Source organism: Nannospalax galili, unplaced genomic scaffold (assembly GCF_000622305.1).
Source record: "Nannospalax galili isolate Female #2095 unplaced genomic scaffold, S.galili_v1.0 scaffold629, whole genome shotgun sequence".
In the NCBI taxonomy this organism is placed as follows: Eukaryota; Metazoa; Chordata; class Mammalia; order Rodentia; family Spalacidae; genus Nannospalax; species Nannospalax galili.
The window spans coordinates 361,298-389,035 of record NW_008360323.1 but is presented as its reverse complement, the minus strand read 5'-3'; the positions used below and the strand labels follow the sequence as shown (position 1 = coordinate 389,035).

The window sequence follows — 27,738 nt, the reverse complement described above, 5'->3', positions numbered from 1 at the left end:
TAGAATTAGTTATCGGTCTGTGCCTTGTAGGTAGAACTGAACTGATGATATTTCTTTATATGTCCACTCAGGTGCAGTCATCCTCCATCTTCAAAACAGAGTCAAATGCTTCTCAAGGCAAGGCACAGTCTGAAAAAAAACATTGTTTTACACAACATGGAGTAACTTAACCCAGGGCACAGCCCAGTCTCAACACTGGTCCTTAGATAAAAATGCATGTCTAGTTTGAAAGCAAAAAAAAGTGACTTTTGGTCATTTCAGAGAAATATGAAATTCATATAAATCTTAACATGAACTCACTAAAGAAAAATGCTGCCAGGTTGTGAACCAGACTATGGTTTGGGAGTCTGATTCGTCCACCCTCTGGTATGCAATATTGTATTAGCCATCTCCCTGGGAAGTTCACCAGTAAGTAAATGAGACTCTGCATGTTGCTAGGTAGGTTTTGCCCCAAGAGATATTGCTGGCTCTATGAATATGGAGATGACTCATACCAACCCTCACAAGCCCAGTACCCATCATTGGTGCAGAGTAATCACCAATGAGATGGAGAGATGCTGCAAGTCAAGAGGTCTGGTATGGTGAGAATCTGAAATGCCCCCTCAGGCTCATGTTGTGAATCCTTGTTCTCCAGCTGGTAGTGGTATTTTTGGAAGCTGTGGAACCTTTAGAAGATAGGGCACTGCTGGAGAAATTGATCACAAAGAGCTGGCCTTTGAAATTTGCCTGCCCCCGAGTTCCTGACTCATTTATCCATTTCTTGATTCTTCATGATATGTGTAGTCTTTAAAACATACTCACACTGCCACGAGTTCATCTATACCCTCCCTTCCAGAATGGATTGACTCTCTAAAACCATGAGCCAAGACCTTTCCTCCCATAAGTTGTTTCTGTCATATATTTTATCACAGTTATGCTAAAGTAACTAATGTGAGGTTCTTGAGAGGTTTCCCATCACACATTACATTATACCTTCATTCGTTTACTATACTAAGGTCTGACTCCATCCTTGCTGAAAAATCTCACACAATGGCTCAAGAGTCTTACTTCTGGCTGCACTCTTCATTGTACCTGAAATTCCTGGCCTTCAATCCATGATGCACTCCAAAATGACATATGTCCTACATCCTACTCTCCTGTGTATCCCTCCTCAAGTCATCCCATTCCTTCATATTCAAAGGAATCACACAAGGAGTACGTCCTCCTCCATACAGCACCCTCTAAAGAGTTTTAAGTGGCTGTATTTTCCTGGCCATGAAACATCTCCAATGTCCAATATCTTTTTGAGCAAGCATTCATGTGAAGGAAAAAGTCATTTCATGTGTACACTTCCATTAATAGACTCTCAGGGTCAACACTCTGGGGAACTTTTATAAGCTCGGTAGAAGTATATAATAACATCCTTCATTATGACATATTTTTAAAAGTCTGCCAGTTTCATCAACATTCTTAGTCCATGCATCAATGTCAAAGCAATGAGCTAGTCAAAAGCTTTGGGGTGGACAACTTCAACCATATACTGCTGGTGCTATGGTGGTATCCTTAAAGTTTTGTGTGTCTTCACTTTATTCCAGATTAGTTTATCTTCAACAACCCTCCTTGTTTTAATACCTGGATCTTTGGTACTTTGCATTGTAACTGGGATTTTCTGTATGAGAAAAGCAAGCAACATCAGTTCAGGAGAGTATCTACAACTCTTTGGAGGAAAAGTCCAAAGTTCAAGACAGGAGGAGAGGATTTTAGAGAAAAATCTGTCAAATTGGACTAATACGAGCCATATCCTGTGGATAAATTTTTCTCAGAGTACCAGTGAGTAGCCAAGAGCTTTTTAACCAATGTCACTGAAATACTTAAGTAAGTGTGCCATCTTATTAGCAGTCTGGTAGGAGTGGCTATTGGTAATTGGGGGGGGGTCCTTTTCTTATTCAACATAACGTCTTTATTTTACTTTTTAATTACTTATGTTTTTTCCAATATTTCTGCTTATTGTTTTTTAATGTTTTATTGGTTCCAGAATTCCATATAATGTACTTTTATTGAATTTTTTTGTATTTCATTTAATACATCTTAATCATATTTAGACTCCCCCCTCCCCTATCTGAACCCACCCCATAGCTGCCACACAAGATTTCATGTATTATGACATATATGTTAAAGCCTATCAAGTCAAGTTTATATACCCAGATGTCCCTCTAGCCATTCCATGCGAAAGCACTAAACCCTGTTCTCATAGGGACTGTCCTCAAGGATATTACATTGAATTTCCAGAGAAGAGGCAAAGTTCCTGGAACCAGACCTCTGACTCTAGAGGATACTATATGTGCTATCATTTCCCCTGCACTTTGAAAGTAGAAGATGGAGAGAGTAGGTGGCCTTTAGATTTATGGTCTTCTACACACGTTCTCTCGTGGTTACCATTGAAAAGGCCCTGCCCTTCACTCTTGGTCTCACTTCTCATTTGCTCATTTCTCCTTCAGCTTGGTCTCCTTGATGATTCCTAGAACAAATTAATGTACAAGAAGCTCTAAGTTTCCTGGTGCATAAGAATCTCAGTAGGGCGGAACCTGTCTTCCTTGCCTCCTGTATATCCAGGAGGAGCTGTCTGTCTGCCCTGCCTCAGTTAAGCATGCAATCTCAGAAGCCACATCTCACCCTTCCTCTACCTCATGGGAGCAGCTGCAAAGAGATGGACTAGCTTCACTATATTCTGTATGTGCGCTATGGCGATTAATTTTGGTTGTCAACTAGACTGGATTGAGAGATGCATAGAAAATTGGTAAAGCATACTTCTAGAGGTGTATGTTGGGGTGTCTGAAGAATGGTATGTGCATCATAAAATGGATGAGAAAGAATGTGGGTGGCACCATTTAATAAGCAGGGACCCAGATGGAGTTATGAAGGGAAAGAAAGGGGAGGCTCCAATCACACATAGTTAATCCTTCTCAAGTGGGTGCACTTTCAACCACTGCTGTTATCTGTGGATATCAGACTATATATTCTTCACCCTTTCAATTAAGACTTTCATTGCCAGTGACTCTCCAGGTTGCTCTCAGGCCTTCAGTCTTGGCCTAGTGCTCCATCATTGGCTTCTCTTGTTACATCTTCTTAGACTGAACAGCTAGCTGTCAGTTTCCCTGGCTCACCAGGAAGCAGATGGGCATTGTGTGACTAGGTAGCTTCTGATCATGTAAGCCAACCTACTAAATTCCTGCTTATAATTATGTGTTCCATTGGTTCTCTCTCTCTCTCTCTCTCTCTCTCTCTCTCTCTCTCTCTCTCTCGCTCTCTCTCTCCCCACAAACCCATACTCCCTCCTGGTCTCATTCTCATATGTACACATGTATATATACCAATACTAAAAATAAGCTTTGTATGCCTTGGTGTGGTGGCACACGCCTTTAATCCCAGCATTCAGGAGGCAAAAGTAAGCAGATCTCTGTGAAATTGTGTCCAGCCTGTTCTACATAGTATGTTCCAGGTGGGCTGGTCCTAGGGAGACCCTGTTTAAAAAAAAAAAAAAGCAAACACAAACAAAAAAAAATACTAAAAATAAGCTTTACGAAAATTTGTCCAAAAAGATTTTTCTTTTGATACCACTAGCATGTTTTCAGGGCAACTTTTTTATTCTGGAACTTACAATTGGTTCCTGGAGCCTGCAAGTTTGTGGTGACATAGCAGTTGCTGCTCAGAACCCCCAGGAGAAGCTTCAGCTCAGTAAGCCATGTGGTCTTTCATTTGCCTTTTGTCCAGGTCCTGTCAGTTTGACACACAACTTAGGAGTCTTCCTGGCCCTAGGCTTATGTTTTCAGGAAACTTCAGAGGCCAAAACTAAGTCTTGGAAATCAGACACGAGCTATAATCCTTATTATAGTCTAGTTGTGTGAACTTGGAAGAGCAACTTGATTTCTTTGTCTCAGTTTCTTCATAAAGATGGAAATTAAAGCCTGATTTCGATCCTTCTGAAGAGTAGGTGCATTCATTTTTACTAAATGGTTGCATCCATGTCTGATGGGGGTGCAAGGGATCCTCCCTCTCTCTCCCCTCCACCCTATGCCTGTGTACCACACTTTTGGTTGCATGGACATTAGTTTGGGTTCTCAGAGGAACAGAACAAAGAGAAATATCTCTCTTTTTTGTACATATTTTCATAAAGCTTACTTTCAGTATTGAATTTTATGGATTTATATATACGTGTGTATCTGCAGGAGACTATGAGACCGAAGGAGTATGTGGGAGGATGAGCATGTGTTCGGGAGGCCTAGGCAAAGGGGTAATCATGAGTTTAAGGCCATACTATACAGTGAGCTCCAAGCCAGCTTGGGTTACACAGTGAGACCCAGTCTAAAAAAGAGAAGAAAAACATAAAATGTTGTCAAGAGTCTAATTTGTGTAGGGAGCCCAAATACAGCAGTCTTAGGTCAGGGCCTGAGAACTAGAAAGACAAACCGGCTAGACAATAACTACAAACACGGCTCCTCTAAAGACTGATGTGACTTGTGTCCCTGGGAGAATAAAAACAAAATCAAACAAAAACCACAGTTTGGCAGCATTTCTAACTTTTAAGAGGATTAAATAAACAAGAGTTTGGGTCAGAGAAAGCAATGGTCAGAGTTCAGGGGTCGCCAAGACACACGTTGTGAAATGTCAGCAGGGCTCAGGGAGGGCTGGAAGCTTGCAAGGAAAGGAGAAAAAGATCAATTACCTTGCCCAGGTGAGTTCTATAAAAACAGAAACTTATATACATCATTCTTCTGAATCTTTACGGGAAAAAGCCAATTAGCAGAGCTAGGTAAATGTTTTGAAGGGACATAAGTATGCAGAAGACAACAAAGCCAAGAGATTCTTCTAAGTATTCCCCCACAGGATCCAGGCCACTGGTTAGCCTCCCAGGTGGATAGGGCAGGCCCCTGCTGGGCAGGCTTACCCTCCCAGATCACATCAGAGAGCATCTCAGCAGGGCTTTGGACTCTGAGCCATAGAGGGGCCATTGAGAAGCCATCCAAAGGCAATTTGTGTTCCCTCATGGACTTGGCAAGCTCTGAAGGTCACATCTCAGCCTGACCTAAAGACTGAAGCTTCCTCCATGAACTTTAATTCCCCTTCCCTTGACTCCTTCCCACCACAGGCTGCAAACAGCCCACATCAAAGAATTCTTTTTATTGTAAGAGGCAAGGCTATTCCTTTTGGTCCCTCTACCATATATGGCTTAAGAAAAGAGAGAGGGGAAGGAAAGCGTCTCGAGTATTTGCTATGTTCACTTTCAAAGTGTGCCCTGTTTGCAGAGGGGTTATCTTGTGCCCACATATGCTGTCTGCCTCAGATCTGAAGTGGGAGTTTGATGAGGTGAGTCTGAGTCCCTTTCAGTACTGTAGTGACAGTTCTCTGAGGAAATTTGGGACCAAATTAATTTTTTAAAAATTCATGTGTTCCTAGGACACATCTAAAAGAAAGAAGACACCCAGAATGGTCCTGACCATTTCGATTAGAATGAAGGACCAAAAGATTGCTTGTTTTCTCTTTTAGTTACTGATGTGTAACAGCACACAGTAATTCTGCACTAAGATGCTAATCTATGCATCTTCTACATTATCTCATGAATAAAACATCCAAACAAAAACTAAGAGCCTCTTTTCTCTGAGGAAGCTCCAGGATCTATATCCCATTTCTCTTCCCTCCAGCCTACTTGGAGTGAGCACATGGAACATTCAATGAAGACTTGTTGGATTTAAAGCAACCAAAATCAAATCATGGGCACAGATTTCCAAGAGGAAAAAAAACACCTCATTTCTCATTCCAAAACCACCGGGACTCTTCATTGCAAACACCAAAGCTCGCACATGAATCCTCCAGTATTATGACATGGTTCTTTGGTTTTGCAAAATTCTCAGTGGGTGTGCCTCCTTCCTGTCAGGATTTCCTAAATATAAATGAGAGCACAAAAATGCCCAAACATCTCTGGCCTGTGAGGAAAATGTTAAAAAAGAGAAGCGGGAGAGGTATGGGTTATGGGGAGGGGATGAAGAAATATCCTTGCCTTCCCACTTTGGAATACATACTAAAATTTTAACTACAAAAACAAAGAAGGCACACACATCTTTGAAATATATTCTATCCTTGATATCTTCCAGATAACTATTAGAAGTAATACTAAAAATAAAAGTTCAGACAGGAAAACAAAGAAGAGTGGAGGGAAGGAAAGAGAAATATGAGGAACACTCTCTAATTGGATTTGTTGTCCAATGCACCTACTTTCCTCTAAAATAGTTCCAAAATGCCTGTGAGCCAAGGCTCTGAGCCCAAGCTTCAGAGCTTCTGGCCAGTCTCTCACCTAGGGCAGCACTTCTAATTGGCTAAATGGTAAGATAGCTCCTGTTTAAGCAAAGAGCCTACTCAAATGCTAACATAGTTTGGAGAAGATCATTATTATTGATAAACATGCTAAATACTTCAAATTTAAGACAAGCACAATGCGAAAACACAAATGACCTTTCTCGTACCCTTGCATTCAACTAAATCAGCAGAGGCTAGCAAGCTATAATCCAAGGGCCAAATCCAGTCTTCCTGTGTTTTGGAAACAAATTTCCTGGAGTATAGTGGGCAATTCATATGCTGCCTATGGCCTTTTGCACTACAGAGACAGAATTGAAGGTTCCATGAGTTTGCTGGCCACCCAAAGCCTAAAGCCCTACTGTCTGCCTCTTTATAGCTAGTTTGCCAGCCCCTGGCCTAAATTGTTTCATGCGACTTATTTTCTTTTGTTCAAGATTTTATTTATTATTATTTTTATTTTATGTTTATGAGTGTATTGCTTGTAGGTATATAAGTGCACCCATGTCACGTAATGCCCATGGATGTCAGAAGAGGGCATTGATCCCCTGGAACCTGAGTTACAGATGGTTGTCAGCCACCATATGGGCTCTGGGAATCAAACCCATGTCCTCTGCAAGAGCAGTCAGTTTTCTTAACCACTGAGCCATCTCTCCAGCCCCTACACAATTTATTTTCAAATAGGTGATTTCTGGTTATTTATGTTCACTTGATACATCCCATGCCAGGGAAGTGCTTACAATTACAGCTGCTTTTTACATAAGCAGAAAGAATATTTGACCTTCTTTTTCAAGGGAAACAGTCGTTTACCAAATCTAAAGATCATATACAGAGCACAAACTTGAAGGACAATCATTTTTCCCCACAATTTTTGGGAGCTTTCTCCTGCTTGCATATGCTGTGCAGGTGAGCCTTGGAAGTAGCTCAGAAGAAATAGTAAAAATTTCACATGGAAACTTTGCTACTGCAGACTGTAAAATAGGTCAGTAGGTCCAGGTGAGATCACAGTACACACCATCCTACACACTCAGAGCAGCAAGTGAAGCCAGATTCCACATGGCAGATACCCTTGGGGGTGCTGCTCTTCTACCAGGCTCCATCAGGCCACACCACATGCATACTTTCATCAAGAGCAGACTCAATTTCCCAAGCTGTGCCCAAATCACAGAGACTCAAAGATGTTGCTTGATTCTTGAGACCCAAGCTCTTTCCATCTTGTTGCTCTGCATCTGTAGCTTATGGTCCTTCATTTGATCCAAAATGGCCCCAGCATTATCTGCATTATGCTGCATTCAGAGGCAGCAAATTCAAAAACTTAGTCATGTGGGCATGGGTAGCTGCAAGAGAAGCTCACAAAGGAGTCTTCTATTCTGGGCAGCATGGACCCAGGTAGGATTCAAATGCTCTATAGTGCTGGAAGGACTACTATCAGGAAATAACCAGCTTTTTCTACTACTAAGAAATAGTGCCTCAGGATAAATAAGCCTAACCAAACATTTCTAGAAACCTATATAAGTTGGGAGTGGAAATAACAAATTATCTGAAGAGAAAAGACAGTGCCTTTCTTTCTGGGGAAAATATCCAAAAAGAAAAATCAGCCCAATAACAGATTAACTGAAATTTCTCCTGAGACCAGCATTACCTTGTAGTTTGTCTCAAAATTTGCATAGTCCCTGGACTGGTTCCAGATCAAAGGACATGACCTTATTACTGAAATTCAGTTTGTCTGATGTGGGCTGTCATCCATCATGTGATGTCTGCTGTGAGTCTGTGACACAGAAATGCCAACACAAGGCAGAACGATTAGCCAGGAAGTTCACTTTCAAAGCCCTCCACCCAAGTGAAAAGTACAGCTACTACCTCATCCAAAATTCCTTGACAGCCTTATCCCATCTGAAGTGAAAAACAGGAAAGAGGTGGGCAGACATGCTCCTCTTGACCCTGGACCAAGCAAACCTCCTTACATGAAAGCAAAGAAAAATGAATTCAGACACCTGGGACAAAGAAAGGAATACAGGCTGCCCCTAAGATCCATTCATGCCAGGCTTCTTTCAAGCCACTTTTGAAGATTTACTTGTCATGTCATACACAGGCAACGTTTAGGCCGAGAGAGAGAGAGAGAGAGAGAGAGAGAGAGAGAGAGAGAGAGAGAGACAGAGACAGAGACAGAGAGACAGAGACAGAGAGACAGAGAGAGAAACAGCAAGAGAGAGAGAGACAGAAAGAGAGAGACAGAGAGAAACAGAGAGACAGAAAGAGAGGAAAAAGAAAAAACAGGATCCAAATGTGAAGACTGTCTTTACTAAAGGAAATTGTTCCGGCATTTTTTGTAAAAGGTGCCAGTGTAGTGGGTGCAATCCAGGTATGACAGAGAAAGCATTTTTTGTCCAGCTTTTCCACATTTTGCCACTTACAGGGAGATCCCTATCATATTTTCTCACATACAGAAAACAAACAGGGAAGGTACAAGGATGCCATACAGTCTCTTCCCAGGTCAACATATGCCCTATCCTGCTGACATCCTGAGTGGGTATGTGGGCTGTGATAGTGAGAGGGATCACTGTAGGACTCTCGATGTCCTTCCAGCACTCAGCAGCACAGAGCCTGGAGAAAGCAACCACTGGAGAGAAACTGTACCTATCAACCCTGTCTGTGGTGAAGCCAGAACCAAGGCTAGCCCTTGATTAAATACTGACTTTTTCTTTCAAGTCTCTCCTAGTTTCCTCTCTGCATCCTTGGCCCTCCTCTCTGCAACCTCCTCTGAGGAATCCCCAGACTGCTTATCAAGCACTTCACCATGCCACCCCCCCGTATCAGTGCTGTCTGGGTCTAGACTTCCCTCAGCATCCCCTGCTACTAAAATGTAGGCTCTGTGTCTTTCATTTTACCACAGGAAAATGGCCAGTGTTAGAAAGAAGCTGATAAAACACTTCTCTGAATAGCTCTTGGGTCAAAGAGGGAGCCAAATTTGCAGGTTCAGACTTCTTAGAGAAAAAAAATTAATGATTTTGAAAAAAGAATGTATAAAACTGTATACTATATAGACAAAACTTAGAGAAAAATTGTGGCTTCTTCTATGTCTGAAATATTAAACAAGAATTAAAATAGATTGAGCCTAATATTTTTAAATTTTGGAAAAAGAAAGAGGTTAAAACACTAAAAATACTATAAGGAAACACTGAACATAATTTAATATTAATGCATTACTTGAAATTTTTAGATGAAAAAAAAGACTCATTGACACAGTCACTATAATAAATTGTTAAAAAAATTAAAAAGCATACCATAAGAAATCACCAGGCTTAATAGTATACAATTCTTTTTTTCTTTTTCTTTTTTTTTTTTGGTCTTTTTGAGACAGAGTCTCCCTGTAGCCCCGGGTGTCCTGGATTCACTATGGAGACCAGGCTGGCCTCGAACTCACAGAGATCTGCCTGCCTTTGCCTCCCAGGGTGCTGGGATTAAATGCGTGCGCCACCACACCTGGCAATAGTATACAATTCTTAAGATTTGAAGATTATTTCAGAGAATTTAGAAAGATGGAATATTTCTTTCTCACTAACAAGTTGTTGAAGCTTAGTATGTTGGCAAAGTCAATACATACATATACACACCACACACTGTATATGTCATGAGCATCACAGATGAAACAGTCATAAATACATTGTCTTATAATACGGGCCAACTGTACATTACAGAGAGTTCAGAATGACCACGTGGGTTTTGTGCCAAGAAAATATGGATAATTCAGTATTAGGCATGTTAGTACAGTCCATCAACAGATTAAAGTAAAGAAAAACAGATGGCCTTCTCAATAGATGCCTGAAGGACATCTGAAAAACTTTCATTCCCTCATTTTTAAAAATTGTAGTGAAGTTTTAAAAGAATCATATCTCTTGGAAAGTAATCAGCTTCACACTCAGAGCTAAATGGTGAAGACATTCCCATCGGACTCAGGAGTAACAGTGACTTCTGCTACCGCACTGCCGCACTGTCCTTTCACTGTTACAGGAGCTCTGTTATATTTAATTACACAAGAAAAACTAATTACAAAATGAAATATTAATATCTACAAGGAGGTAATAGTAACACTCTCAGGGGAGGGATTATTTGGGTCCAGTGGCACACACCTGCTATCCTAGAACTTGGGAAGCCAAGGCAGGAGGTTTTAAAGCCAGCCTGGGATACATAGCATCTCTATCACAAAACAAAAACAAAGACAAAGAAGAGGTGATTATTCTTTAGCACACCATTAGAATTAATAGAATTATTTTAATGTGGCACTTAGTTAAAGCTAGAACAACCATAATAACTATCCAATATTTGAAATAGTGAATTTAAAATAGAACTTGGAAAAAACTCAATAATAATAAATAATAACAATAAGCTGAGCTTAGTGATGCACATCTGTAATCTCAGCACTTGGGAGTCTGAGGCAGGAGGATCATGAATTTGGGGCTAGGCTGAGCTGTATAAACACAATATTCATGTATAGAAAATAAATCATGACAACATATAAGCTAATCTATAAATATTATAGATTCTACCCAAAATCCCACAGAGTTCTTGCTGTTCTATTTTTAAATCATTTTCTGGTGTTGCTGCTTGTACCACAACTGGTCATACACAGATATTGTTTGTGAATTGCCCAAGTGTAAGTGGCACATCTACAATGCAACCTCTTATACCTAAGGCTCACAGAACCTCACAAAGGGTAAAGAAGACAATAATGAATCTCTCAGTTCTCACTAATGAAGCTCCCTCATGCAACAGAGGGCCAGGAACACAAAAGGTCACAAATGGCCAAAGTGTAGAGATTAAGATTCTGCAGAATGCTGGTCCTTGGACAGGACTCCTATATTAAACTTCCCCCACCTAGGGCTCAGGGACCATTGCTGAAGAGGGGGAAGAAAGATTGTAAGAGCCAGGGAGGAAGTGCATGACCATATGGAAATAGAGTCCTATAAGTTCCTGGGACCCTGCTCATATGAACCTACAGCAATGGTGTCAGCATGCACAGGACCCATGCAAACTCAGACAAAAACTCAGCATAGAACTGTGGAAATAGACAGTTAACCCCAATCTTAGCTGAAGTAATATTGGCAACTGAGTACTGCTGGACGAGGAAGAGCTGATCTTCCTAAAGCAAGAGACTCTAGAAGGGCTGACCAGACCTCAGTAGACGAACTTGCATTGAGGGACATCTGGGGACACTAACTTGACACAATAGGCCTTAAGACAAATGACAAAATGTATGAATTCCAGTGGAGGGGCTATGTGGGGGTGCCAGTGGGAACGGGGGTAATAAAGATGATTAAGATTGATTGAGATGTTCTGTATGAAATACACAAAAATTCAATAAAAAAAATAATAATGAGGCTTTCAGAGATGACTCAGCAGTTAAGAGCACTTGCTGCTCTTGTGGAGAGCCAAAGCCTAGTTCCCAACGGCCACGTGGCAAATAACTTCCCCATAAATCTAGCTCCAGGGTATTGACACCCTCTTCTGGCCTCCTCAGGCACACACATGTGCATACACACACAGAGACACACATGCATATACATAAATAATATAATGAATCTTTTAAAATGTATGAGGTAAGTTTGGAAACTATGAAAAAATGTATATAATGAGGAAGAACTCACAAGTTACTTATAATTGGACTACTAAAACAATAGGAAGGTGATGCAGAAGGCAAGGTGCACAGATCTGTTTGATATATTGTCTTTATTTTAAAAGAGGTTTCATTTTTTCCCTTAAAATACACAGAACAATGGAAAGCCTTGATAAAACGCAATACTATTTATAGTTTTAAAAATATGAGTGCACAATGCTATAGGGCCACTGCAAGGGACTTTCTACTCTCCCTTGGAGCTGCATTAGCTGGTCTGTGGCTCCAAGGGGCCTCATTGGTGCTAAAGCACGGCAGGGCTCACCCCAATCCACAGAGGATCTGAGAGCCCGTAGTGTGGAAGAAAGAGCAGATGACTTGAGTTAGAGTGCAGCCCCTGTGAGGCCCTGAAGGAGATGGAGCTGAGATGGGAATGAGCAGCCAGATTGCGAAGGGCTCTCAATTCCTTAGTATGCAGGGCTCCAGGGATCCAGAGAATTTTTCCTTAAGAAAATGGGGCTATCCAGGATCTATGATCAGAGGTGGTGAATTGCTTCTCTGATGATGTAAGGTCACAAGGAGAACTGAACACCACTGGCTGTAAGCTGTGGGTTGCTTCTAAAGCAAGGTTATGTAATGCTGGCTTTGGTTTGGAAAAGTTATTGTGGCAACTGTGCGAAAGTGTACTTGAAATAATGGAAGAAACTAAGCTCCAGAAAGACCATGCTTCCCAATGATGATACCACAAACTAAGGGCAGAGTGTCCCTAGACCATGGAACTCCTCACCCCAAATCAGTGCCCTTTGCCCTAGCAGATGGAATTTCTAAATCCTGGCAGATAGTGTTTAAAATGTATGTCTGCAACATCCCCCCTACTGATCAACTGTTCACTCACCTAATGAGACATTTCCTAACCATCTCATCCTACAAATAATCCTCAGGAACTTCTGGGCTGAGTGAGCCTTTATTAAGGACAAATAATGACAAATAAAGGGGAATTAGCATGCAGAGCCTACATAGCAAAATCTACATACTTTGACAGTGGGGTAAAAGAAATGGGATTTTTCATTTTACATAAGGATATAACTGCCCACTTTCATAGAATGAATGGGCAAAATAGATTTGAATTGCTAAAGCTAGGTTGTTATTTGCTCCCTTTCCCAAGAAGCCTGAAGTCTGGTCATTCTAGTAACAATTTGTGTGTGTGTGTATGTGTGTGTGTGTGTGTGTGTGTGTGTGTGTGTGTGTGTGCGCGCGCGCGCACGCTACGTATCTTTGAGATGCCTTACATGATTAAGAACTTCCCTAGAAATCCACCAGACCCAGTTAACCTGGATCTGTGTCCTATAGCTACTAATGATAAAGGGCTTAGGAGCAAAATGTATCATATTTAGTGCTGGTTCATGGTACCTGAGGGAGATTTCACAATATTAAGAAGGCAATCTCTTTTCACTTGTTTTTACATTTCTATCACATGAATCAGGAATATTCCCCTAAAAAGAAGTCATTTCAACCTGATAGACTTGACATCACTTCCCTTGCTTAAACCCAAGATTAACTATAATGAAATAATAGTTGATACTTTAGCTTGGGAAGATTAGGAGGGAAAAAAAGAAAGGGAGGGTATGACAGAGGAGGAAACAAGACTGCCTCTTTTGACATTTTTCTCCTCATTGCACAGTATTTAAGAATGAATTATTTCTACCAAATGATTCCTATAGCAACAAACAAGGTCAGAGAAGCTCTCTGGGTGATCCCAGATCTGAGTGCAGATTTGATCTTCGGGCTCAGACTCTTGACTCAGAGTGATGATTAAGAATCCAACCATGAGGGTATGTGATTAGTGCTAACACAGGTCTGAAGGAAAATGACACACACATCAAACACTCCTTTAATCTCCAGGACCAGGAGTCTAGACCTGTAATATCACAGTCACAGTGGACACATAGGAACTTTAAAGCTCAAAGGTATATGGTGCCAGGGCTTTTGAAGGAAAGCAAAGCCAGTAATAGCGCATGGGAAGCATGGAGAAGGGTAGAAATTTTAAAAATTTGTCCATATTTTTATTTATATGGAAAAGATAGCATTTTGCTAAATAGAACAAAATTAATGAAAATAGGTTACCATCAGACTCTAAATAAACTGTAAGAAAATTAAAACTATACTCATGTATAATTTTGAAAGTGTCCTCCTCCCTCTCAGAGACACTAGGGCAAAGCTCTCCCACCAGATGAAGCACCTCTAACTGGTTCTATCTTTCTTACCACGTGTTGACTCCTATAAGGGACCTCTAACATTTGTACAAATACATTTTTGCAGGTTGTACTACACACAGAATCATGACCTGTCTCCAAGGAGTAAACATGGCATAAGCTCAAGCTAAGACCTCCCTTTACATAAACACCAAAACAACTTTCTCAGCTTCTGTTTCTTAAATGATTTCTGCAGTTCTGACCCTGAACTCTGTAAGTAAAAAAGAAGTTATATAAGCGTAATAATTCATCTGTAAACCTAAAAATGTACAGCCAATTTTGAAAGAGATGTACCCTAGCTCAGAAAAATGTTATTGAATAGGTTAATGCTGTTGTAATGAAATGCTTCTTCTAATTGAAAAAAAAATATTTTATTGAAAAAAAATGTAGGAAACAACATATCTTAAAATGAAGTGGAGATCTTCTTTAAAGGGTAAAAACTCATCCAATTTTATGTCCTGCAGGGCTTTTACTGAGTTCATTATTGTATGACTGTATTAATTCAACTGTGAACCTAAAAATTTACAGCCACCTTTAAAAAAATAATAATAAGTCAAATATTTTAAAATAAATAAATTAGGCAATTGTTGATAAAAAAAAAAAGAAGTGACCCCCTCATGTTCATTATCCTTAAAGTCCATCACTATAAATGTAAATTAATAAATGTAGGGATAGGGGTTTGGTTTGAAATTACGTTTTCTCAATGAAATATTGAGTGCAAAACTATCTTAATAAGAAGTTCAACTCCTACAGGCCCAGATATCACCAGTTTGTTCCTCTTCTCGCTGTGAGAATAGATTGATAAAACTACCATGACAGGCTTCACAGTTATTTTTAGATAGAATATTTCGGAAACAATTGCTTAACCTAGAACCCTGGGGTAAAACCAGAGTGGAGATGGGCCGGGGCTGGCCAGTATCTCCCTGAAGCCCACCATGCTCCAGGTAATAGATCCTGCCCTGCATATATTAGGATTTCTTTCTTCTCAGCCCGAGCAGTTTTTCAAAAGAAGTTGAGTAAAATAACCACCAAACAAGCATTTTGCTTTCTTTCTGGTGGTCTGGATTTCAGTGCTGGGCATCCAGGGATCTAGCCCAGCACCCCCTAGGCAAGTGATCTACTGCTGAGCCACCTCCTAGCCTTGTTTTTTAAACAGAATTATTCACTCTACATTGTTAGCCCAGGGAGGCCTTGTACTTATAAGCTTCCTGCCTCAATTTCCCTGGTAGCTAGAACTGCAGGTCTGAGCCTCCAGCCCCAGCTTGTTTTGGGTGGTTTCATTTTGACACTCTAGTTTATCCAGTGTCTGATCCTGGCCTTTTTCCCTATACCAGCCACAACCTGAATAACTGTAATCTTTGAGTGAACTTTGCGGCAGGCTCAGAGCTAGGCAGCTTTAGCACTTTTTTCTTCCCTGCCCCCAGTGCCTTCACTTCGACTTCATTATGTAAATAGGAAAGCATTTCATTTATCTCTGGTTTCCTGGAACTTTCTACATAACCAAATCTAGAGGTTCATGGGACACAAAGGCCCTTTGATGAGTCTACATAAACACATGGTCCAAATAGAAAGCCTAACCCCACCCATCTCTGACCCTAGAACCTGTACCTTCTTCCCTTCTGGAGGCAAAGCACACACACTGTCAGAGATTTCATGTGCCTTACCAGCACATGCTGACTTACCATCTGGGAAAGAACACTCACTTGAGATTAAGCCTTGGTATATAGCAAGGTATTGAAAAAAAAAAAAAAAAAAAAAAAAAGTGGTGATTTTATAATAGCAAGATGATCCTCATCAGTATTTGTTCTTTCCATTATCCAGCAGCCAAACGCACATGCCTCTATCAATAGAAATGTGTAACAGCACTTCTCACAGGTTCTAAGCAGGGCTTTCTGGAATGTCGAGTCAGAGAATCCTAAAGTCTCTTTTTTCTGTTCATTCTCCTTTGTCAAGAATTCATCTAAAAATGTGTGGATTCTTTGAGACACTAATTAAATTCAGGTCCAGGATAAAGATTTCCAAGCCTCTGGGCTATGTGAGGGCTGGATCACTCTATGAGTCTATGATCCACTGGCTTTATCTGGTAATTTGCCCAAAGTCTACAAGGACTGTATGAGATCAATCTGAAAGTTTCTAAAAGGTGCCCAAATTACTGAACATGACTGGTAAAGATAAACTTGAATTCATAGCTCCTTCTGCCTTTCAGTCTTCATTTCATTTCTTCAACACATTAGCTTATATTTAGCTTGTCTATGAAGGCAGAAAGACAAAAATAACATTATCTCAAAGAGCACAAAAGTCTGTCCATGAATTAGTGTAACGTATTCAGATCTGGTTCTCCATGAAACCAGAGGTCTAAAGTTATTGCTCCACTGTGCATGGCCTCAGCCTCATGACCCAAGGTGTCCAAACACTTCAGGCAGGAGACTGGAGGAAAGAATGGTAAAGGGGCAGAGGCAGAAATCACCTCACACTGTGCAATTTCAGGAATACAAATGGAAGGAAAGAGTGGTGAGAAAGATGGAACAACACGAGGCGATGGTTACCAACCTAGGACTCTATGAGGAGACGTAGCTGCTCAAGGCCAGACGGACTCCACAGACACACTGGTGAGAGCAGTGCCTCCAAACACTTTGGAAGAGTGCACAGAGTGAGGCTGTGGCCTTCTCACTGTCTCCTGTTTCCAGTTAGTCATCATCACGCCATGGAGGGTACCTGCCCATACTTCTCAGTTATGTCCACTGGCCAAACTTACAACTGCTGGAGATGTCAGTTACATTCTTTCCTATTCTGGAGGTAAAGTGGAGACTTGATCTTCAAGTGTGAGCCTGGCAGGCAGCATGAATGCCTGCATGACAGCAGAGGTGGGGAGTGAGAGGGTCTGAGACAGGCTAAAGGAACCCAGGAATCCCAAGAGCAGCAACCAGTGCACAACTACACACTCTACACAGAATCTATGCTAAGCAGACAAAATTATCAGTGTTAAAACAATAAAAGCCAGGCTGGAGAGATGGCTCAGCGGTTAAGAGCACTGACTGCTCTTGCAGAGGACCCAGGTTTGATTCCCAGCACCCACATGGTGGCTACAAACCATCCTTAACTCCAGTTCCAGGGGAATCTGAAGCCCTCTTCGGACCTCTGCGGCGTTGCATGACATGAGCGCACTCACAGACATATAGGCAATACACTCATACACATAAAATAAAAATAATAAAGAAAATATTTTTAAAAATAAAAGCCAAGTACAAATAAGAAAAGGCATATATATTCTTTTGTGAATGAAAAGGTTTTCATAAGTATGACACAGATCCAGAATTGAGAGAGAGAGAGATTTGACTAAAACTGGAAAAGATATATGCAAAATAAAAGATTGATAAATAATAACAAATAAATAAATAAATAAATAAATAAATAAATAAATACTGATAAGTTCTAAGGAACCCTTACAAACCAATACGAAAAACTACTTAAGTGGAAGAGTAACATGCCTTAAAAACCAGAGGGTTAGCTCAGCTTGGCAACAATCTAATGATCTAGATTAAATAAATCCACCAGAAAACCTTTTTTTCCAGTAGCCAGTCTCCTAAAGAAAGCTCAAATGAACAAATTGGAGGAAAAGAAAAACACACATTCCAGTATATTTGATTAATTTTCAGTGTGAAAACAGATTTTCCAAAGTTCCACCAAATGAACTGAAAATTTAATGCTTATGTTTTCAATTTTATAGCCTGAGTTCCTACGAGCTAAAAACAAAATCTCAGTTTTCTGTCTGCTCCAGAGAATCTGAGGTATTTGGGGATATTTCTATAGCAAACTTCACCCAAATTGAATTCTAATTCATTTACACAATAGACTTGCCTGGGCACCCTAACATCATGAAATTTTGTACTACTGATTTAAATTGCTTCTTTTTTAAAAAAGAAATGTGCTCCTGGGAGTTCATGTGCACACCTGTAATGCTAGTACTTAGGAAATGAAGGATCAGAATTTCAAGACCAGCACTATATAGTGAGTTCAAGGCCAGTGTGCACTACATGAGACTCTCTATGTGACCCTCTCTAAGAGACAGAGAGAGAGAGAGAGAGAGAGAGAGAGAGAGAGAGAGAGACAGAGAGAGAGAGACAGACAGAGAGACAGAGAGAGACAGAGAGACAGAGAGAGACAGAGACAAAGACAGAGTCAGAGAGAGAGAGAAAGTAGGGAAGGAGGGAAGAATGAGAGGGAAAAGAAGGAAGGGGTAAGGAAGGAGGGATAAACGGAGGGGAGAGAGAGAAAGAAGAAAAGGTAAAAGAGACAAAGAGAAATGGGGGAAGGAAGAGGGAGAAAGAGGGAGGGAAGGAAGAAGGAAAGATGCTGTTTTCTTTCTTTGAACAAAGCAAACAGTATTGAGCTACAGTAAAAATAACATCTTGCATTTTATTGGCACTAGCTTGGAGCATTTTCTTATGTATTATTTAATGGGATCATGATAAGAATATTATGAGGAGGGTAGGGTTTTCTTTATATCCATTTGACAAAGTAGGTTCTTAGAACATATATTAGATAAAGGCCAGATCTAATGCCTTGAAGCCAATGACTGCAAATCCAGAGCTAAACTCTAAGAGCCCACTGGCTTCCTGTCATGTCTTTGAATCAGGTTTCATGGGTTTTACTGAACAGCGTGTGAATAACATAAATTCAATGAACAAGGCAAAGTTGTTTTCAAACTATATATCTTTTTAAAGATTCATAACGGAGTATGACAGCTTCAAAAAAAAAAAAAAAAACAAAGTTGTTTGTATTCAACTTTCCATTAAACAGTATTGGCTCACTTGCCAAATGCAGTGAGAGGCTAGAATTTGCATCGAATGCCAAAAAGCCCAACCCTTTCCTTTAATATATGAGATTAATCCAGGAAATGCCTTCTGGGTATTAATTTCCATGGTCATTTTCCCTTCATCCCAGAAGCAGAGGAACGAGAATAGAGATCTTCCCAGGTCAGAATCCCACCTGCCTTCTCTTGAGAAACCCAGCTTCAGACACAAATATCCTCTGGTACTTACTGAGCAACAAGAGTATGGAAGGTCTATTGCCAAGCCCCAGGCACCAGACGCTGTTGAATCTCTTGTAAGATTCGAAGTCCATCCAGGACAGACATGTTTGTCTTCCAATTTTGGTCATGACTGATAAAAGGAAAAATAAGTGGAAAATCCAGAAATGTGAAAAGTATTTAACACTTCTGAAAGCTTTGGATTTGATTTCTACTTGAGGCAGTAAGTCAAAATCTCAAGTAAAATCTTACTTGATCTAGTTCATCTATATTTTACTTGAGCTGAATCCAATAGTCTCAAGATTAAAATAGCAATAGCCAAGAAAAGTTCCCTTCAGATTTCTACTTACCAGAATGGGAACTCAAAGAGGGCAGAAGTATTCATCTGGTTTCTTCACTAGTTTTTCCCAAATGCCTAGAATAGTACCTCCTGTTCAACAAATGACTTAAGAGATAAGCAAGACCAATGACAGAAGATTTCCTTCTGATCTCCCTTAGACCTTGAGTGAACAAAAACTTGACTCTCCAGTTATTTGGGGGGACTAGACCCCAGCAACAGTCTCCATTAAGAGAGAGAGAAATACGTTGAATTGAGTCAAGTGCCTCTGATATTTTCTTTCTTTAAATTTTTCTTTGTGCGTGTGGTATACAAGTGGTATATATGAGTGTGATATGTGTATGTAGTACACACAATGTGGGTATGTAGGTGCATGTGCCCATGCATGATCATAAGGAAGCCAGAGGAGAAAGTCCAGTGCCTTCTGATCACTCTCCACCTTAGTCCCTCAAGATAATGTCTCTCAGTAAACTGTAAGCTCATTGTTTTGGCTAGGCTGGATGGCCAACAAGCTCCCCAGATCTGCCAGTTTCTGACCCCCAATGATGGCATGTACATCCATGCTCAGATTTTTATGTGGGTGCTAGGGATTAACTACGGTCCTCACCCTTTCAGAGCAAGTGCTTTTACACACTGAATCATCTCCCCTGGCTGCCTCTGATTTTTTTCTTAATCATTAAATAGTTAAGAATTAGATACACATCACACAATTATTCTTTCCATGAAAACTTTCAGGTTTGTCTTTACTTGCTAACTGGGTCTAGTTTAAGAACCAAACAATAACAGATCATATTTCTTGAACAATCAAAGAAATAAAATCTAAGATAACTTGGGCAAAAATTAGAAATCTATTAGAACACAAACTAGCTTAAAAATTAAAGGGAGAAATTGAATGTGACTCAGAATGACTGGGAAGTGACCAGCTCTAGGGACAGAGAATGGAATCAGTGAGTAAAATCAGCTACAGTGGCCACTCTGTTCAACACCAGAACGTGACAGAAAGGCTAAGTGTTAGGTGCCTCGACAAACTCACAACAATACCCTTTACTGTGAAGGAATGCTTATCCCAAAGTGGATGATGAGTCCCAGCACATTGGGGAATGGACTATGAACAGGTAAGAACAAATATCCCTTACAACAGCCTTCATCAACCTAGTGTCCACAAGGATATACCCTACAATTAGAAAGGCAAATCCCACAAAAAATTTTCTACTCAAAAGACAGAACATGTAGCTGTACTTCATGAAGTGAGCACTGCTAACAGGTCAGAAGAACAACTGGAAAAGTCTTTAGGAAACGAGCTGAAACCAGTCTGCTAATCAAAGTTTATGTACAACTTCTTAAAATTAGTGATGCAGATAGGAAGTTTCTCCCGCCCTGTGCAATACAAGCATTCTGAAAGGTGAAAGCAAAGCACTCTGTTTGGACACTAGACATGTCATCTCAGAATGGAATTGACAACATATTCAGACTGGTCATTTTCCTGCTACAAGTTTCTCCTGGCAATCAGTATCGTTGCTCTTTTTATTTTTTTAGCATTATATGTATATATATTTAGTATACTGAATACAACATATTAATATATAACATACATAAATTCAAAGACAGACTGCTAGACTCTCTCAGAACAAATCAAAACTGAATATGAAAGAATATTTTAAAGAACTCTTTTTTAATGACTATTTTTGAGTTTTGTGCATTTCATACAATAAATCTTAATCATATTTAGAGCCCCTCTCTCACCCACACTCCTATAGCCCCCAACACCACCAGATTTCATATGGATTCTGTGTCATATATGTTAAGGCTTATCTGGTCAAGCTCTTGTACCCAGATGTCCCTCAGTGCAAATTCATCCACTGAAGTCTAGTCAGCCTATCTAGAGTCACTCCCTTAAAGAAGATCAACTCTCCCTTACCCAACAGTAATCAGCTGTCAGTAGTTCCACTGCTAAGGTTGGGGCCTACTACCCAGTTCCCCAGTTCTATGCTGCGTTTTTGTCTGACTGAGTCAGCATGGGTGTTGTACATTGGTCTTTTTAAAATAGAGGAAGTCCCTTCTTTGCACGACAACATGAAGCCATAAAAAGATTGTGCTAGCTGATCATATAGCACAACCTGAATAATCAATTGGAAAAGCTGCAATTATTCCATGGCCTTAAAAAAGTTGTTGAAACATTAAAAATTCCCTGAGTGTTGGTTTTAAATATGTGGGTAAATGGAAAAAAACTAAAATGAGGATGTGTTTAGTCTTTTGTCATTTAAAAACTGGAAACACAGACTTGAAATTTTTATTTCTTTGTAAAAACTTATAGTAGTTTGAACAGGGTTTGCCTTCTCATAGTATAACTATGAAGTGGGCATATTTTTTCTATGGTTTGACAAATTATCATTCTAAACTTGAGTCCTGACACTTTATCCTTTGTACTTTCAGTATTGTGAAATATCTCCAAGAGTTCCTTTAACATAAAGGTTTTTGTGTATGTGCTGGCATCACTTCCTCTGGAAGTTCATCCTTTATGTCATGACCTCTTTCTTCCTTTACGTTCATGAGTTCATCTTCACTAAGCTCCCAGCTACATTTCTAGGGTATCTTAAAAGGCAGGTTGGGACTCCCACTGGGATCAATAATGGAAAATAATTTTTCTCGAACTTAAAATTCTCTTTTGTTTTTCTGATAAAAAACAAAAGAGAAGCTGCTTCTCTTATACAGAAGCTGCTTCTATATAAGTAACTGAAATTAGTAGAAAAGCCCAGAGACCAGCTAGAGACCTAGTTTGATGATCTAGTATTTCATCTAGGAGCACCAGAAACTAGATCTGGATTCTTGACAGCAACATGTGTGTAGTAGCAGCCAGGGTGAGCTGAAGGGAAGCCCTCAAGAGGGCGGGGTCTAAAGGTTACTCATCATCTACACATGGACTATGATGACCTACACTGGCTTTGACATTTTCAATCCTCTGAATCCATAATGGATAACATATGGAGCAAGAGAGTGATGAAAAAAACATACTGTTCATATGCTTCAGTGTACAGATCTGAGGAAAATATCTTTAACATGAAATTGAACCAAACATCTATCTCACTCCCTCTTGAAGAGTACAGAATGTACTGTACAGAACAATCAAACTTTATAGCCCTGCTGTGACCTTGCACATTTCCTAGCAACATGTCCCTCCCAGAGGTGTCACTTAGTGGACACTCATCCCTGACTATTCTCTATGCTTCACAGAATAAAATGTAAGCATCACAAGGTACTTTTGACTCAAGCCATGAGAAAGCATCAAGTGTTTATATGCATTCCACATTGTATATTTCTCTCTCAAAAACACACACGCACATACACGAATTAGAAACAAAAGGAAGAAAAATCTGGCTCATTGATCAAGTTACACAAACATATTTGATTATATTAATTATTTTATCTTCAAATTCTTAGAAACATTTAGTAGATTTCATATGGTGAAAGGGATTATTGTTGTTTTTTACAGAGAACAAAGAAGGTGATCCAGCGGCTCAGTGGGACACAGAACAAAAGTGACAATCCTGAACCCAAGAGCTTACTGTGATGTAAGAGAGATCATAAAGCTACATTCTTAAAGATGTACTGTCACCAGATAGTCAGCTCGCCAGACTCTAGGGCTTCTGTACATGTGTGTGCATGTGCATATAGGCACATTCACAGAGCGGTATAAACTCTCCCACATGAAGACTACAGCCTCAGCAAAAGGTATGGCGATGGCAGTACATGATGTATTTTAGTGAGAAGTAAAGCCACCAGGCCGAAGTGGGAGGTGGTGAGGCAGTGGCGGGATTTACAGTTGGGGCAGCCAACTAGCATTATGAAGAATATCAAATTTCTCACCTCAGAACAGCTTCTAGATTTGAGAGCATAGACAATAAGACCCTTGTCTCTGGATCTTGAAGTTTACGTTCTATTTTCTTTTTTTTTTTTTTTACATTCTATTAAAGCCTTGCTTCTTATTTTAAATTCACCATCTTTTAGGAGTAGAGCATGCATTTAGAGTTATTTTGGTGGTAGGGGTGGAGGTCAAGGTAGTGGTGATGATGGTAGTCATGGAACCGGTCATGGGGAGTCATGGAGGGGGTGGTCATGTTCATGGTGGTTGTGTTCATGATTATGGCCATGCTAGTGTGTTGGTTAATTTTTGTCAACTTGACAAAATCTAGAAACACCTGGAAAGAGGGACGCTCATTGGTTCCATTGGATTGGCCTGTGACAATGACCGTGAGGCACTTCCTTTTTTTAATGAGTAGTTTGAAGGTATTTTTAAATTTAATTTGATGAGAGTTTCATACATGAGTATTGTACTTGCATTACTTCTACCCTCTTCCCAGTCCCCCTCCACCTCCTCCCATTGTCCCCCACTCCCTCTCAATTTCTCTCCTCTTTTTTTGATTATTATTGTTATATATACACACATACATTTATAAATGTACATATATGTAATACACTGAATTAATTTAGTGTTGTTCATATGTACCTGTGTACAGGGCTGCCCACTTGGGTTCAGAACACCTTTCAATGAGCTAGTCTCTGGAGAAAACTGATTCTCCCTCAGCATCCATCAATTGCCTGTAGCTTTTCAACTTGAGGTGAGATCCAGTGAAATTTTCCCCATCCACCTTGGCATGTCATCGCATTTTGTCATTATGCAGATCTTGTTAGATTACCACACAATGGAGATTTCATTGCTGTAGCTTCCCTATCGTGTCTAGAATGCATTAACTAGCAGCAGGTATCTTGTCCCTCTGACTCTTACATTCTTTCTGTCCCCTCTCCCACAATGTTCCCTGAACCTTAGGTGTAGAGGTTGCATTGCAGATGTATCGCTTAGGGCTGGGCATCTCACAATTACTTATTCTCTATGTTTGACCAGTTGTCAGTTTTCGTTAAGGGTCTGACTCCTGTTAGGTTGACCATATAGATAGATTTCCCCACACCCAGGAGTACATGGGCATCACAAATTGGAGTTAGTAGGGGTTTTATTGTTGTTGTTTTGTTTTGTTTTGTTAAAAAAAAAAAAAAAAAAAAAGCTTATTTGATGAGTGATGAGAGGTACACTTGTCTGTAAATATAAAGATACATAACTTAGAATATAGCAAGAAATTACGTCCATCTAGGAAAGTGACAGAGATAGGTTCTTCTCCGGGGTCTATGACCTCCTCAGCCATGTGTACTTGGCTATGTTTACAGTACCACACATGAATTTCCTCGTATTGAGTGGGCACTAAGGCCAATTAGACAGCTCTTGATTTTCTCCAAGATAAACTGTGACACGTGTTCTTAATTGATAATTGATGTAAGAGGGCCCAGTCCACTGTGAGCAATATCATTCCTGGGCAGGAGGACCTGGGCTGTATAAAAAAGCTAGCTGAGCAGACAGGGGAAGCAAGCCAGTAAGCAGCATTCCTCCATATTTTCTGTTTCAAGCCCCTGCCTTGAGTTCATTGCCTTGACTTCCCTTGATGATGGACTGGAACGTGTAAGTCAAATTAACCCTTTCTTTCCAAAGTTGCTTTTGGTCAGTGTTTTATCACAGAAACAGAAACCTAGGACAAGTCATCATTGTCAAAGTGGCAGTGGTGGTTGTGTATGGTGGTGATGGTGGTCGTGGTCATGCAGGTGGTGGTAATGGTGGTAGTTGTGGTTGTGGTGGTCATGGTAGGGTGGTCATGATCACACTCTTGGTAGCTGTGATTGTAATTGTAGCTGTGATGGTCCTGATCATGGTGGTGGTCAACATGGTGGTTATTATGGCCTGACCTGGGGTTTTACTTGTCTTTTTAGCTAAGGATATGGTTATGAGCTAGTCCTGATGGCTCAGTACTCATAAATTCAGTCACTCAGCTCACAGAGGCACAACATGGCAGAAGAACAGAAATAGATCAGTGAGAACAACTGATTCCTTTTTTTTATAATTGTAGAGATGCAAGGCTCCTCAGAATCTTTGTGGGCTTTCTAATTACCAACCATTATAGTTGAGTGTAGAATTTGGTGTATTCTCTAATTATTTCAATTGATTTGAACAGAATAACATAAACTGCAGCTTTATTTTTTATAACATAACAGATTTATTTTTCATAGTTCTGGAGCCTGGGGCATGTAAGATCAAGGTGCCAGCAGACTGGTGTCTGCTGAGGGCTAATTTCTGGTTCATAGATGGCATGTTCTGGTTGTATCCACACATGGCAGAAAAGTCAAAGATCTTTGTTTTGTTTTGTTTTGTTTTGTTTGAGATGGTGTCTTACTTTGGAGCCCTTGCTGGCTATAACTTGTTATATAAACCAGGCTGGCCTTGAACTCACAGAGATCTTCCTGCCTCTGCCTTCTCCATGCTAGGATTAAAGGCATGCATTGCCACATGTGAATCAAGGATCTCTTTTATAAGGGCATTGATATCATTAATAAGGATTCTAGTTTCATGACTTAATCACCTCTTAAGTGTCCTACCTCTAAATATCATCACATTTAGAATTTTCAACATGAATTTGAGATCATTCATTCTATAACATTATCATCATAGTATTAGTTACGTTTTGTTGCTGTGATATAACACATGACCAAGACAACTTATAAAGTTTATTTGGGCTTATGATTCCAGAGAGAGAGAGTGTCCTTAATGGAGAGGGAGGCATAGAAACAGGCAGACAGAAGAAGCAGGAGGCTGAGAGCGTGCCTTCACACAGGCACACACAGAGCCATGCTTCCTCCAGCAAGGCCTCAACTCCTAAATCTCCACAAACAGAACCACCAACTGGGGCCAAGTATTTAAATATATGAGTATATGGGGGATATTTCTCATTCAAAACTCCACAGCTATCAACCATTTCCCTCCATTGGCCATTTCCAAATCAATTCCTTTTAATGGAAAGTTCAACTAGGTATCAAATTCTAAGCAAAGCACAACTTATGCTATCGTCATAGAAAACAAAAATAATATAGGGAACGAGGGCCTCATTGTCTCCCTCCTGAAGCAGAGAGTTAGCTATGACACTAAGGACAATGCTGATCACAATGGTGCAGATGATGTGATGGCAGGGTTTCTTAATGGTCTGTGGGAATGTGTGTGAGAATTAATTCTTGCACTTTCTCATGAAAGAAAATGGGTGGCTGGAGGCGCTTATACATAGGATGATAGTTAAGAGCAGGAGCTCTAGATTCAAGGAGCCTAGCTCTATGTCGTCAAAGCCAAGGTATTTCATACCCTATACCTTCTTTCTTCATCTCTAAAATAAAAACACCAGCCTAGGGTTAAGGGGAATAGTGGGTAATGGTTTTAAAATTAAAGTTCTTTACTAAAAGAATCTGAAACGTATAGTAAGTGTTCGGTAATATTAAGTACACTGGGGACAACTCTTGACTGTTAAAGTCTTCATCACCAAGAACCTGGACCTAAGTAATCTTCCTTGGACTCAACACGTAGAAACATGACTGGAGTACATGAGCAGGGGCACGGGGGCACTTATGCCACCACTCTGAGAAGTTCATTGTAAACAAGAAGGAAGTTGTCTGCTTTTCTATCATCCTTTTCCTTATACCACACACAAGAAAGAGAGCTTACCAATAGTTCAAGGGTCAGATAGCACTGTACCCATAAAAGTTGTTCTCTCCCCAATGTCTTACTTCCTCCCCTCCCTGCTGTCTCTTCCTCTCATAAGCTCATTCATTCAATCTCATTCTCATGTCTGTGTCACATCCAGGGATTCCCTCCAACATCTCCTATTCTGTTTTTTGTTTTTTTTTTTTTTTTTACATTCTAATCCTCAAACCTAGTCAGGAGGCAAATAAATGCTTCCTTCTTCCCATGTTTTATAAACCCAAAGTCACAGAAGTAGGTTCTAGCCCTTGGAATGAGAGGAGAGGGGCTCTGGTTCCTGTCCTGAGTACCACCAGGTAAAGCCATAATGATCTTTTTACCTCCCATGTTCTGAGTTACCCAAGAAGCTCTCTGCCACAATAAGGTGGACATTGTGTCTTTCTGGAGACACCACTCACCACTATTTTGATTCCATATAAGAAAGGGGCATCTCGGGGCTGGAGAGATGGCTTGGCGGTTAAGAACACTGGTTGTTCTTGCAGAAGACCCGGGTTCAAATCCCAGAACCCATATGGCAGCTAACAACTGTCCGTAACTCCAGTCCCAGGGGATCCAACAGCC

The 27,738-nt window shown here is 40.3% G+C and overlaps 1 long non-coding RNA gene across 1 annotated transcript; it reads right to left on the bottom strand.

Moving 5' to 3' along the window:
- Positions 1–27,706, bottom strand: LOC115068816. Its single transcript, XR_003848156.1, has 3 exons — positions 27,576–27,706; positions 19,233–19,352; positions 1–129 (listed from the first exon to the last, which is right to left on the bottom strand). It is a non-coding gene; the product is annotated as an uncharacterized LOC115068816 (long non-coding RNA).
- Positions 27,707–27,738: the final 32 nt, after the last annotated feature.